The 13,058-nt window shown below is 38.2% G+C and overlaps 1 protein-coding gene across 1 annotated transcript in view; it reads left to right on the forward strand.

Annotated features, from left to right (window-relative positions):
- The first annotated feature begins 594 nt into the window (after positions 1 to 594).
- Positions 595 to 13,058, forward strand: part of LOC101740043 (cell adhesion molecule Dscam2) — a 197,110-nt gene continuing 184,646 nt past the window's right edge. The window contains exon 1 of the mRNA XM_021353633.3: positions 595 to 724. The gene's annotated coding sequence lies outside the window, so the exon portion shown is untranslated. The remainder of the gene's footprint in view (positions 725 to 13,058) is intronic.

Here is a 13,058-nt window from a genome sequence, read left to right on the forward strand (position 1 = left end):
GATGCAGGCTTTGTTTCATGAAGATCGGACGCTGCAGAACAAGCTTTAGGAATTTAATTTCATACTATTAGACGCTAGGAGTTGGAGAGTAATTCTGTATGTATTTTAGCCCAAACCACTGGACTGATCCTGACGTAATTCCCTATGGAAATAGTTCGAACCTTGGTAATGAAAACACGCTACCCGGTAAAACCACGGCACACAACTTGTCTCTAACAAAATAACAAAACAGAAGTACACATTTACGAGAGAGAGTCTCTCAAAAAATTCACCCCTGAAAAAAAAACATCCTTCGAACCTTATACATTATTTTCGTGTACGCTTTCCTTAAGTTGCGGTGTCAACTACCAACATTAAAATTCTAAACGTTTTCTTAGAGGCGTACCAACATCGTGCGCGAAAATTACAGCGTTCACATATTTGAACGCACATGAGATGCTCTCAAAGAACATGTATAGTTACTAAGAATTTAGTTGAAATTCAACTTTATTGTTTTAGAATTAAGAACGGGTAAGGGTTTTGGGGGCAGCATTTACCGCCAACTTTCAGTATGCCAAGAATGATTTGCTTTCAGTGCGTATCGCGACGCGGTGACGTGTACCCGTGTCGCTGAGCTTCGAAGTTTGGGCGCGCGGAAAAAATATCGTATTGTGAAAAGTTATTCTGTGATTGATAAATATTTTCTTGGAGAACAAAAAAAAACAATGGTGTGAAGGAAATACAAGTATGTATTTATAGTGTTATTCTAATTAGATAAATATTTGATTTAAGATTTTTAAGTTATAAGAAGTCAAAGAGAAGTAGTCCCTTTTTTCTTCGTCACGTCTGTGGTCATCGTTCTAGTAGGAAAGTAGGAACACATTCTGGCCATCAATTTCGGTATACCACACTCCCCACAACATTGTAGAGTCCTTGAGATGGTTCTTCGTCTTTAAGCTGGTCTGGTCCATTGTGGTGATGATCGCCCACGTGCATTTATGCCTTTTGTATTTCCAAAAACGATTAAGCTCTCCAAGCTTTCGTCCCCCTTATCATTACATGGCCAAAGTAACTCAGCGCTGTTCGCAGATTGTGGGGTATCGCAAGTAAATTTTGAGTTCCACTAGTACCGACTGGTTTGCGTTCTTAGCGATCCATGGTCTAGTCCAATTAATGACTGGCAATAGTAAAATGCTTATAGTGAGCTGTATCCTGGCATTGCTGGTGATGGTGGTAGTAAAAACTTACCATCGGGTCGGAAATTTGATTATAACGATTTTACAAATGACGGATAAGTTGAAATCTAAAACCAATTTCGAAATTATAATAATCTTACGAATTCCTCGATCATATCAAAGTTCAAGTACCTACGTTCCATTATATCGTATTAGCTTGGCTTAAAACGAAGTTTTTAATTAAGTTTGAAATTACCCGTCTCCAACTTCGAGTTGCTACTAAAGCCGGCTCGTGAGAACAATATTTGCACAATCTTCTTTAATAAATTGAAAACGAGATGGAAATATCGCTGTCTCGTATTGGGATGTTCTTTTATGAGTTACTAATGAATTAAAAGAATTTCTTTTAAACTCGTGACCCGCCCTCGCTTCGCTTCGGAAACATTAAATTTTATAATTGATAGCCGAGTCCCGCAATGTATCCCACGGTTATTGTCGTACCGCTTGTGACGCCGCGAGGCAAAGCTAGTCTAAAAAAAGCTAGCTTAAGTTACTCCTTATATCATCAGCTACCTATCAGTGAAAGTTTCGTCAAAATCGGTCCAGCCGTTCCAGAGATTAGCTGGAACAAACAGATAGACAGACAGACAAAAATTGTAAAAAATGTTATTTTGGTGTATGTGCCGTATGCATGTAGTAAAAAGCGGCTATTTCAATATTAGAAACAGACACATCAATTTTATTTATACGTACAGATTATATAACAGTGAATCTTTCACGAGATTTTAAGTGCAAGGTCGGTCCAGTAACACGTTTTGCGTGTCTCAACAACCAGACTGCTATTTTTACATTATAGTATTATGAACTAAACCAGGAATTATCTTAGAAATTGTCTCATACACCGTTGTTTAAACAGGCCATAAAAAGCCAGCATGGCAGTACCCACCCGTGCGGGCTTCCAATATGGCCTACCATTGTGTATATTGTAGACCAGTTTCCCCCCACCGTGTCGCCCATGTAGACATCATTTTAATGGCGTAAGAGGACACTCCACAACTGCAGTGGGATGCATTGTATTCTTTCCCAGTACTTAAGCTATATCTTTGTGTTATATTATAACTTTAAATACTGTGGCAATAGCTATCATTGAACACAAGAAATTTGACAGAAGCCTGAATCTCGCTTACGATATTTTCAAGATAAGGTTGCATATATAGAAGAACAACAACATTTGGACCGTCCATGTCGGTATATGGAGCAATATCACCCGCTCTATGGATGATCTTCCCTTTGTCGTTAAGCCCGCCAAAACACTATTACCTCCGTCTTCATTATCTATATATTAATACGTGAAGCAAAAAACTTTGTACCCCTTTTTACGAAAATTTTCCGGACGGAGGAGTATGAAATTTCCTACACTTATAGAGAAGAAGTGCAGAATGCTACTTTTTTTTTTAATTATGCATAAAACACACATTGAATCAATAAAAAATGCATTACACACATTACCAGTTTCGGTAGGCAGCGGCTTGGCTCTGCCCCTGGCATTGCTGAAGTCCATGGGCGACGGTAACCACTCACCATCAGGTGGACCGTATTCTCGTCTGCCTACAAGGGCAATAAAAAAAAAGAATACCATGTATTTGATACAACACATACATAAAAATATACTCTTTGTTTATTGTCAATTATTGCAAACTTAGGATCTTAGTTCGTAAGCTTATAGTATTGAGATATGTTTGAACACCTACGTTTGATTCCTATCAGAACTGACCTTATTCGTAAGCTGGCTTTAAATTCCATAATTTTTGGAATCCTTATGTTCGTCTTCTCTTTTATCTGACATTTTAATACTGTTTTGCATCAAGAGCACAACAAAGGGAATGCTAAAATCGCTTAATGAATTTCAAACGAATTCCTTTGCTTTACCACGTCAGGGATTGCTTGAGCTCTCAAGATATTTCGTTCGCCGATAAAATTATTTGAGCGGAAGTGGTTTTATTTTTTATATGAATTTGGCTTCTGAAAATAATTTAAGGAGAGTTCATAATTAAAAAAAGATGTGTGGTGCCGTGAGACACTGGATAGGAACGAAGTTCCTTATTCTAAAAATATATTAACTTTAAGTTCTATTCGAGGTATAAAAAAAATTAAACTGGAGGTTTCGCAACAACCCACGGTCATTCGGTAACGTGCGAACTTATTGTGATACCCTTCTTCATTCACGGTTGTTTGCGTAAGAGTTAGTGTATTGCGCAAACGAACGCTCTGAGATCGTGGTCAATGAATGATAAAAAAATATGTTATTTTTTGTACGTTATTACAAAGTTAAGTCGCACATCTTATGTTACGGACGTTTTTTCCCGGTTAGAGTATCCCTCCGCATCGTCCCATAAGGAACTTTGTTCCAAAAACGGTTATTAAATTTGATAAAGCCATGATTTTCAAGTTCACGAATTCACTTGAGTAGAGCCATTTCTAGTTACTAAAGTTCGAATATTGCCAAAAAAAATTGAAACACCCTGCCTTATTTAAAGCCGTTATGACTTTATCTGCATTATTTATTGACAGATAAAAAACGCCTTAAGCATTAAGTCTACAAATGAAGAGTTAAAACAAAATTATGTTTTTACCAATGTTTATTACATCGTAATTCCAGGCGCCAATAGATAACACAAGGTAAAATATGTCGCAACTGTATCAGGACAGTAGTACACAGGATTGTATTACTTACGAATTTGGGTTCACAGCACACCCCTCTCCTCCCCTACCCTACCTCATTTCTCTAGATTAGTGATGAAATTAACTTTCCTACGTCTGTAAGCTCTAGTAACCGATATGAGCTTATCAGCCCAACCAATACCTTAAGAATTGGATTTCTAAATCTACGTTGACCCAAAACAACCATAACAATATCATATACCTAAATACACAACAAAAGGAAAACTTAACTACACTTTTCTTAATCATCGGCAGCGTCTCTAAGGATTTCACCAATTAAACATTATTTTTCCCTTAATTTCTGGCCAGAGTATTCCCCGGAAACCTCGACATCTGGGCTATGTCAGATCGTTAATTAGCTAGATAAAGGAGCACGTACATCTACCGCCGGTTTCGGATTAAAGCCTGTAAAATCTCCAATTCAAATGGCTCGACGGAATTCGAATGAATCTGTGTGCCTACCACGAAGCGTGTGCTTTGAAAGCTCAAATAATTTAAATTTCGAAAGTGTCACGTCTGATGTAGTTTATTTAATTATCTATACTAATATTACTTAGTCTGGCCATAAATATTGTTATGTTACAATTAAAAATAAACAAAATATTACATTTGACTTTGAAATCTGTCATTTTTATATGATTGCTCATTGAGTTTTCTCATTTTGGCACCAATACATTGTACAATATTTTGCGATTTTAAAATGGAGTGGGGTGATAAAGAGAACCGAATCGGTGTGATTGCATTACACAAAGTAGGTATGGAGGCAAATGCAATTCTTAAAACTCTCCATACGCTTGGTAGTAGTAAAACGTTTGTGTACCGGGCTATTAATAGGTGCAATGAGATCTCCTCTGTTTGTGACAGAAAAAGATCTGGCCGTCCACGTAGTGTTCATACGAAAAAGATGGTCAAAGCAGTAAGGGAAAGAATTCGAAAAAATCCTGTCCGAAAGCAAAAGATTTTATCTCGGGAGATGAAGATAGTACCTAGAACCATGTCGCGTATTTTAAAAGATGACTTAGGACTTGCAGCCTATAAGAGACGTACTGGTCATTTCTTAACTGATAATTTAAAAGAGAATAGAGTAGTAAAATCAAAACAACTACTGAAGCGGTACGCAAAGGGAGGTCATAGAAAATTTTTGTTTACGAATGAGAACATTTTTACAATTGAGCAACATTTTAACAAACAAAATGACCGTATTTATGCTCAAAGCCCTAAGGAAGCTTCCCAATTAGTCGAGAGAGTTCAACGTGGGCACTATCCGACTTCAGTGATGGTTTGGTGGGGTATTAACTATGAAAGAGCGACTGAGCCATACTTTTGTGAAAAAGGTATCAACACATCGGCACAAGTGTATCAAGATACCATTCTTGAGAAGGTAGTGAAGCCCCTTAACAACACCATGTTCAATAATCAAGAATGGTCCTTTCAACAAGACTCGGCGCCAGGTCATAAAGCTCGGTCTACGCAGTCTTGGTTGGAAACGAACGTTTCGGACTTAATCAGAGCTGAAGACTGACCGTCGTCTAGTCCCGATCTTAATCCGCTGGATTATGATTTATGGTCAGTTTTAGAGAGCACGGCTTGCTCTAAACGCCATGAAAATTTGGAGTCCCTAAAACAATCCGTACGATTGGCAGTGGAAATTTTTCCCATGGAAAGAGTGCGTGCTTCTATTGATAACTGGCCTCAACGTTTAAAGGACTGTATTGCAGCCAATGGAGACTACTTCGAATAAGCTTTTTATACTTTAAATTGTTTTATATTTATGTATTAAACTAACACTTTGTAAATAATAAATGTTATTGAATTGTATATGTAAGTAATAAATGTTATTTGCAATAGAATTTTTTTTCCTTTGTCTCAGTATTTATGCCAAGACTAGGTATATATTATAAATCTAAGGTGGTTTTTACGGATGTTCCGTTATTACCACTGAACCATGCATCCGATTGACTTGAAACTTGGTATCCATGTAGAAAATAAATGTACTTAATGGATAGGTTAATATTTATTATCTATTTAAGGCGATTGCATGCAGCAGAGATGCGAATGTTGCGATGGATGTATGGAGTAACGAGAATGGATAGAATACGGAATGAATATGTTAGAGGAAGTCTGAAAGTGGCACCTGTGACAGAGAAGCTGAGGAGTGCACGTTTGGGATGGTATAGACATGTGATGAGACGGAATGAAAATGAGGTTGTTAAGAGAGTGTTAACTATGAATGTGGAAGGATTTAGAGGAAGAGGTAGACCTAAGAAGAAATGGATGGATTGTGTGAAAGATGTTATGGGTAGGAGGGGAGTGAGCGAAGAAATGGTATATGATAGAAGAGTATGGAAGGAGAAAACGTGTTGCGCCGACCCCAGGTGACTGGGAGAAGGGCAGGATAATGATGATGATGATGATGATGGATAGGTTAATATTTATATTAGTGTTAGACTCACTAATAATAATGACAATAAATAATAATGTTAATTTTAAATGCCCAGCGAAGGGCGAGTACGGCTAGTTAGTAAATAAAATACTCTTAATATATCTAGCGTCTGTTTACATTTTCTTTATGATATGTTTGCAAATCTTCAAAAGGATATGAGCAGTTAAGATGTGAAAGTTTCACCAACAAACAAGCCCAATTTTGCATTTGTAATATAATATTATAGTATCGATAAAATTTGTCAAACAGTCTAGCTGTAAAGTTTTCCCGCAATTTTCAAAATAAAATGCATTATACATAAACTAATTGCTAGTATACATTGCGTAAAATATTAGCCTAACAACTCATACACCCAATAAAAAAATCTGAAATAAAAATAATATACCCAATATGCATGCCAATAAAAGGTAAATAACATTCAATGTGAACTAGTTTTTTATCTGAAAATTCAATTTAAAAATTGGTTTTCTAGTGAAGTAGCTATCACACTTTTCAAGTCGGAACTCATAATTGCTTAGCATTAGAAAAAGGCAGAACGATTATGCGGTCCCGAAATATTAATCTCTAAATATTTGTTTCTCGACTTGTGTTAAACATTATTCGCTTAGCAAATAGTAGGGGGCAGAGATACGTCCCGAATTACGGGTCGGTGTAGAATTTTAAATGAGAACAGCTCACGATTCGGTTCAGGATATTCCTGAAAGATTTATTTCGCTTTTTGGATTCGCTTCTTTCTGTACGTCACTAAGACAATCGTATATTGCTTAGCATTAAAATAAAATCGTAAATAAAAACTTTCAATGTTTCGGAGAATTATATTAAGTTAGGCAGAGCTACATACTTGTGAAAAGACCAGCTGGTGATTGTTCAGTATACTATTTTTATTTATTACTTAGTTGGGTGGACGAGCTCACGGATCATCTGGAGTTAATTGGTTACCGTAGCCCATAGACATCTTCTACAAGGTAATTGCCGCCACCCACCTTGAGACATACAGTCTGAGGTCTCAGTTTTGACAGTACAACGGGTGCCCCACCCTTCAAACCGAAACGCATGACTGCTTCACGGCAAAAATAATCAGAGCGGCGGCACAAGCCTTTTTACCACCAGTAATTACGTAAATTATAATTTTTATTACACGATTCTATTCCTTCACCGCGGAAGTCAATCGTGAACAATTGTCAAGTACGTTTTTCATTAGAAAAATTGGTACTTGCCTACGGAATTCGAATACCGGTGCATCTCAAGATGCGAATGCACCGGATGTCTTATCCTTTAGGCCACGACGACTTTAAATCCTCTAATTCTAAGCTGATATTTCGCGGTCAATATAAGCCGGATTAGACCATTACGTCAAACCCTTTAGGCCACGACAATTTTTTGAAAATTGACTCTAAGTGGCTGAAAACTAGGCCCAATAATTCGTATTAGATGGAGCCATTTGCAAGCAATTGTATGGGTAAAACAATGCACATTTTGCATGCATCAGAATCAACATTCAATCCAATTTGAATGAGTTTAAGTTACACCATTAACAGAACATCGCGTATTCGCTTATCTTTTTGTTCTTTGGAGGAATGGACAAAGAATTTTTTTCCACTGGACGGATCAAATTGCTCGCAAGACCGACAGTCCGAATGTTATTTGTTTAAAACTTTTGCAAATTTATCTTACTTTAAAATGTCGTTATCTCTAAACACAGCTTTAAATAATTATATTATATTCGCTACCATAGTATACAAATAAACAAATCATCAATCTATCAGTTTTAATCACCATCATCAAATACGTGCACTTTTTTGGTCCTTCGAGCCTGATATGAATCGATGACCCAAGGATTAGTCATCTGAAAAAATAAATATTGATATCACGGGCAATACCAGCATATACAGCTTCTTCGTACATTTTATATTAGAAAGTAATCATACATATAGTTTTTCTAAGTTAATCTATACAATTTCCTTTGGTTTTATGGCCAAAAGATAAGTAGTCAAAGAGTTTTAGCTACATTTAAATACCCACATACCATTATTAGCTTGTCTGTACATCAACTAGTGCCTGTATTAGATAATAAAAAATGATTCTGTAATATAACAAAATTCTTAAATTCGCTAAAATTTCATATACACAAAATCGCTCTATCATAGTCTAAACGTTTAGAGGAAAGCGTTGAGATCATTTAAAGAATGAATTGTGAGTTAATTCAATATTATTCGTATTAAGAATATTCAATATTGGAGAGAGATAAATATTTTCAGACACAGCTCTTTCTTTTTGGTTGGCAAGCAGATCTCCTCTCAGGTCTCCTAATGACATTTATGAAACTATAGATTAAGCGAGCCTTAAGTAATATGTAGCTTAGTATTCATTAAATAACCTTACGTCTGAAAAATATTCAACTGTTTCCCGAAGAAAAACAAACTCTTAAAATTATGCATAAAAAGATGAATCAATAAAACAAACTTCAGAAACACATTTATCTTCCTAAAACACTTCACAGATCTACCTTCGGAATATATTTACCAAATTTTCTCGTTACAAAAACTTTCGGACTACGGCATTATAAGCAAGGAGCTTTCCTAGGAAATGAAAAAGATAAACAAACGTTAGCCAGCGTAGAACAGGTGTTTCAGATCTTCCTGAATCGCTCTGACGACATTTTCAAGATAGCTTTGTTTATAAATAAATTCCAAACAATAACATCGCTCGGTAAAAGATCTTTGTTTTTGTCAATCCCTCCCAACTACTATTTAAAGCATAATACAGAACACCGTACTCATTGAAGCTTCAAAGCTTCTCTGCAGGCATTAGCTTGAACTGAATGCCACCCTTCCCCGTAAAGCTGGAAAGGCCTAAAGTCCACCAACTAACTAGCTATCTTTCCGCCCCAAAACAACGTTACACATACTAACCTATTTTTTTATTTTTTTATTTATTGCTTAGATGGGCGGACGAGCTCACAGCCCACCTGGTGTAAAGTGGTTACTGGAGCCCATGGACATCTACAACGTAAATGCGCCACCCACCTTGAGATATAAGTTCTAAGATCTCAGTATAGTTACAATGGCTGCCCCACCCTTCAAACCGAAACGCATTACTGCTTCACGGCAGAAATAGGCGGGGCGGTGGTACCTACCCGCGCGGACTCACAAGAGGTCCTACCACCAGTTAAAACCTACCTATGTCCCGACATGGACACGTCGGAGCATACGCTCGCTGTCTGCCCTGCTTGGGAGGTGTAACTCCGTGTCATTGACGCAAAGATAGGCTCGGACTTGTCGCTGCCTGGCGTCGTGGCGTCGATGCTTGGCGGCGAAGAGTCCTGGAAGGCTATACTCGACGGGATAGTGCACTCGCAGAAGGAGGCGGCAGGGCGACTGAGGCAAAGCTCTCCTCACTACGGAGAAATTCGACGCCGTCGAGCGGGGGGTCGGACCGGGGTCCCGTTCGTGAACCGGCCCCCTAAGAGCTTCGGGCTCCAGCCGCTTTGTGCAGGGAGGAACCTAGGCGCGAGGTGGCGTGACGCTCGCCCGTAAAACGAAACCGGTGGTAGATGTAGCGTGACGCCATCAATGCAGACTCCCGGCCCGTCGAGCGAGGGAACCGGCGGTCGTGTCGTTGGCGGCCGCCGATCCGGCATCTAGGGGACAGCGGGATGGATGTAATATGCTCCGCGTAAACCCTGTCCCGCTGTCTCAATAACTCCGACTGAGCTACAGCCTGGTCCGGGGTAGAGCGCCGGTTGTGAGCGGCAGGAGTTTTTAGTGACGTTCAACTCCCACATACCCCACCCGCCGTGCAGATGATGATCCGGCGATTTTATCCTGTGGAAAAAAAAACTATGTTGTCTGTACTAGTCAGATTCGTCACGAGCGCGCATACCTCCGTTTCATCATCATGCAGCGAAGAAGTCGTGCGTTTTAGTTCTAGTAAAACAGTAGAAATTCTATAGGTATATTAGTAAAGGTCCATCATCAGCCCACGGACGACCACTGCTAGAAACAGGCTATCCCCTATGTGCGTTGCAACGACCGGTCCTGCGTAGCCTGCGTTCAACATTATCCCGTGATCTAAGTCATCAGTCGACCTCATCCGACGCTGCGTTACACGATTCGCTGCCACTACCCAAGAACTTTTGATTGTCGATTCATGATTATATATTTTTATTATGGCAATTGATTATTATCGATTAATTGTGTTGTGCTACTGATATAAATTAATTATTCAATATAAAAAAATTTCAATACTAAAAGGTAAATCAAATCTAATTACAAAAATTACGAGATACCTCAAGTAACTTCACTTAGTTTATTACAACGAACTTTGGCTTCTCTTTGCTTGTACGTAACGCTACACTCACATCATCCTCTATTCTAAACTCGAAAACAGAGTAAAGTACAGTCGTTTCGAAGGAAATCTACTTTGTTATTTCTTTCTTTTTGTTTTAAAAGAGATCTGTCAAGCGATTGAATCGCGATAAGAAGTTATTTGAATATCGATAGAATTCTTTGGACGGTTATTTAAGGATACGATGTTTTATTTAAAACATTAACTCTGTTCTTAGTGCTGTTTGCTTTCTGGGTGTATGCAAGGTTTTTTTTATTGCTTAGATGGGTGGACGAGCTCACAGCCTACTTGGTGTTAAGTGGATACTGGAGCCCATAGACATCTACAACGTAAATTCGCCATCCACCTTGAGATATAAGTTCTAAGGTCTCATTATAGTTACAATAGCTGCCTCACCCTTCAAACCGAAACGCATTTCGGCTCTTGCTAACCCTATAGCTTTTTTTTGTGGCTTAGATGGATGGACGACCTCACAGTCCACTTGGTGTTAAGTGGTTACTTGAGCCTATAGACATCTACAACGTAAATCCGCCACCCACCTTGAGATATAAGTTCTAAGGTCTCAGTATAGTTACAACGGCTGCTCCATCCTTCAAACCGAAACGCATTTCGGCTCTTGCTAACCCTATAGCTTTTTTTTGTGGCTTAGATGGATGGACGACCTCACAGTCCACTTGGTGTTAAGTGGCTACTGGAGCCCATAGACATCTACAACGCAAATGCGCCATCCACCTTGAGATATAAGTTCTAAGGTCTCAGTATAATTACAAAGGCTGCCACGTCCTTCAAACCTTCACGGCAGAAATAGGCAGGGCGGTGGTACCTACCCGCGCGGACTCACAAGAGGTCCTACCACCAGTAATTACACAAATTATAATTTTGCGGGTTTGATTTTTATTACACAATGTTATTCCTTCATCGTGGAAGTCAATCGTGAACATTTGTCAGGTCCGTATTTCATTAGAAAAATTGATACCCGCCTGCGGGATTCGAACACCGTTGCATCGCTAGATACGAATGCACCGGACGTCTTGTCCTTTAGGCCACGACTAATTCAGGTATTTAATTAAATAAAGAAAACGAACACATAAATAATGTGTCTTTGTCATTATCTCAATGAAAAATGTGTCAGTGGCTCCATTTTTACTCAACTCAACTTTTATGTTAAACCACTTTTGTTTCATACAAAACTAGATTTGTTGATGTTGTTGTTGTTGAACTAGATGCTGTGTAACAGAAGACAAAATCCAAAAATAATAATAAGCGGAAATTATGAGATCCAATTAGCCAAAAGACCCTTGTTTGAAATACATTCGGAAAAATATCGGAAATGAATGATTTGTTGACAGTTTTTTTTGTTTGTTGTTGTTAGATTGGCGTAAATGTTTGCCATTTTGGCATTTCGACTTGGTAGAGCTCGAGTTACATCTGTTATTGAAATTAAATATTGTTTTTAGTTATATCATATCATTCACTGGTGGTAGGACCTCTTGTGAGTCCGCACGGGTAGGTGCCACCGCTCCGCCTAATTCTGTCGTGAAGCAGTAATGCATTTCGGTTTAAAGAGTGGGGCAGCCGTTATAACTATAGTGAGACCTTAGAACTTATATCTCAAGGTTGGTGGCGCATTTACGTTGTAGATGTCTATTGGCTCCGGTAACCACATAATACTAGGTGAGCTGTGAGCTCGTCCACACATTTAGGGAATAAAAAAAAATCTACTATGTATTGAGAATTTAATGAACAAAAACATCAAACAAAGAATTAGTCTTACATGTTACAACGCCAATGGAATTTCGTGTTTGAAGTCATTGAAAATGTTATAGAAAGCTTATGATGAATCAACTTTACCAAAGAAACGCGCTTATGAGTGGTAGAAAACATTCCATAGCGGTCAAAATCTGATGGGAGAAATACTTCGGTCAACGTTTAAGGGAATGTTAACTGCAAACCTCTACAAACCTCTACATTCTAACTAGTATGCTTCGGAATGGCGCTTTAGAACTGAATTGATAGCAAAAACAAAAAAAAAAAAAAAAAAAAAAAAAAAAAAAAAAAAAAAAAAAAAAAAAAAAAAAAAAAAAAAAAAAAAAAAAAAAAAAAAAAAAAAACCCAAATCACAGTCGATCAAAACTAATATTGAATGAATTTCTTTGACTATAGTATTGTGCACTCGGCATTCTTGCCGGTAAGCGTTGGGGCGTTTAAAGGAACAAAAGAGCAAATTCGAAAAGACATTTTATATTTCTTATACAAATGTCTTCCCTTGGCGGGATTCGAACCCGCGACCCCTTTGTGTAGTGACGATGTCACCTACCACTACACCATACGGCCGTTAAAAAAATTCTTTGAGTTTGCACCACGACAATGCGCCTTCAAGCAAGACAATTATT

The sequence above is a fragment of the Bombyx mori genome, chromosome 28 (genome assembly GCF_030269925.1).
Source record: "Bombyx mori chromosome 28, ASM3026992v2".
Lineage (NCBI taxonomy): Eukaryota > Metazoa > Arthropoda > Insecta > Lepidoptera > Bombycidae > Bombyx > Bombyx mori.